Source organism: Cebus imitator, unplaced genomic scaffold (assembly GCF_001604975.1).
Source record: "Cebus imitator isolate Cc_AM_T3 unplaced genomic scaffold, Cebus_imitator-1.0 Scaffold934, whole genome shotgun sequence".
Taxonomy (NCBI): domain Eukaryota; kingdom Metazoa; phylum Chordata; class Mammalia; order Primates; family Cebidae; genus Cebus; species Cebus imitator.
The window spans coordinates 37,314-39,304 of NW_016108249.1; the positions used below are offsets into that span (position 1 = coordinate 37,314).

General features: G+C 49.3%; 1 pseudogene; it reads right to left on the minus strand.

The window, feature by feature from the left end:
• LOC119469875 overlaps positions 1 to 1,664 on the minus strand; it is a 7,147-nt pseudogene extending 5,483 nt beyond the window's left edge.
• Between the last annotated feature and the right edge of the window lie 327 nt (positions 1,665 to 1,991).

A 1,991-nucleotide genomic window follows, 5' to 3' on the forward strand; every position in this document is an offset into this window, starting at 1 on the left:
GTCAATTCAGCTGTTGAAACTTCTGTATGCTTCATGAAGTTCTCATGTTGTGTTTTTCAGCTCCATCAATTCATTTATATTCCTCTCTAAGTTATTTAATCTTGTTAGCATTTCATCAAATCTTTTTTCAAGTTCTTAGTTTCTTTGCATTGGGTTAGAGCATGTTCTTTTAGCTCACGGAAGTTTCTTATTAGCCACCTTCTGAAGCCTGATTCTGTCAATTCATCACACTCATTCTCCAACCAGCCTTGTTCCCTTGCTGGTAAGGAGTTGTGATCCCTTGTAGGAGGAGAGGCGTTCTGGTTTCTGGTGTTTTCATCCTTTTTGTGCTGGTTTCTTCCCATCTTTGTGGATTTATCCACCTGTCATCTTTGTAGTTGTTGACTTTCAGATTGGGTTGGGTTTCTGAGTGGACGTCCAGTTTGTTGATGGTGAAGTTATTTCTTTCTGTTTCTTAGTTTTCCTTCTAACAGTCTGTCCCCTCTGCTGTAGGACTGCTGAGGTCCACTCCAGGCCCTGCTTTCCTGGGAATCGCCTGCAGCAGCTGCAGAACAGTGAGGGTTGCTGCCAGTTTCTTCTTCTGCTATCTTTGTCCCAGGATACCTGCCAGATGTCAGTCTGAGCTCTGCTTTATGAGGTGACTCTTTGGATATATGGGGGTCAGGGAGCTGCTTGAGGAGACAGTCTGTCCTTTATAGAAGGTCGAGTGCTGAGCTGTGAGCTCCGTTGTTCATTCAGAGCTGCTGGACAGGAATGTTTAAGTCTGCTGCAGCAGAACTCATAAACACCCTCCCCCTTTTTTTCCCCAGGTGCTCTGTCCCCGGGAGTTAGGGCTTTATTTATGAGTTTCTGTTGTCCTGCTGCCGTTTTTCAGGACTGCCCTGCCCAGGGAGGAGGCAGCCTAGTCATTGTCCACCTGCAGAGGCTTTGCTGAGGTGCTGTGGGCTCCACCCAGCTGCTGTCTGAACTTCCTTGCAGTCCTGTTTATACAGGTGTAGTTAGAACTGCCTCGGCAATGGCGGCCCACCTCTATAATGGCGGAGTCTCTCTGTAATTGTGGTCAGCCTTGGCAATGGTGGGCTGCCTCAGCAATGGCGAACTGCCTCCGTAGTGGTGGACTGCCTCGGTAATGGCGGACGCCCCTCCCCCACAGTGCTGGCCCTTCCCGGGTTCAGCTGTGCTTGCTGTGAAACTCTCAATCCAGAGTGTTTCTGATTGCTGTTTTTTTGTGGGGGTGGGACCAGCTGAGCCTGATCACTTGGCTCCCTGCCTCAGATCCCCCCCCCTTTTTTTTTTGTTAGTTGAACAGTCTGCTCTCTACCAGGTGCTCCAGTCACCTGTTGAAAAGGTGCCAGAATCTGTGTGATTTCCCGTGAGGTGACCCACTGCGCCAGCTGAAACAGCCACTCTGAGATTTGTGGTGCTTTTTTGCCTGGGAATCTCCTGGCCTGGCTCCCTGCTTCAGTCCCCTTTTTAATCAGATGAATGGGCACCTCTGTCTCGCAGGAGCTGCAATCGCCAGCTAAAACGGTGCCCAGACCCACGTATTTTGTATGGAGAACTGCTGTGCTGGGGCAGCAACAAGCAGCCGCTCCAGCGAAAACAGCTGCGCCGGCCAAAACAGCCGTGCCAGCCAAAACAGCCATGCCAGCCAAAACAGCCATGCTGACAACCCATGGGGCTCCTCTGCCTGGGAATCTCCCGGTCTGTGGGCAATAAAAATCCACCTGGAAATGTGGCATCCACTCACCCGCCACGCTTTCACTGGCAACTGCAATCCTGAGGTGCTCCTAATCGGCCATCTTGTATCCCTCCTCTAGATAAAGTCCATTCTTTTCTTAAAAATGTTGAATATTGGCCCTCACTCTCTTCTGGCTTGCAGGAATTTTGCAGAGAGATCCACTGTTAGTCTGATGGTCTTTCCATTTGTAGATAACCTGACCATTCTCTCTGGCTGCCCTTAACTTTTCTTTCTTTTTTTTTTTTTTTTT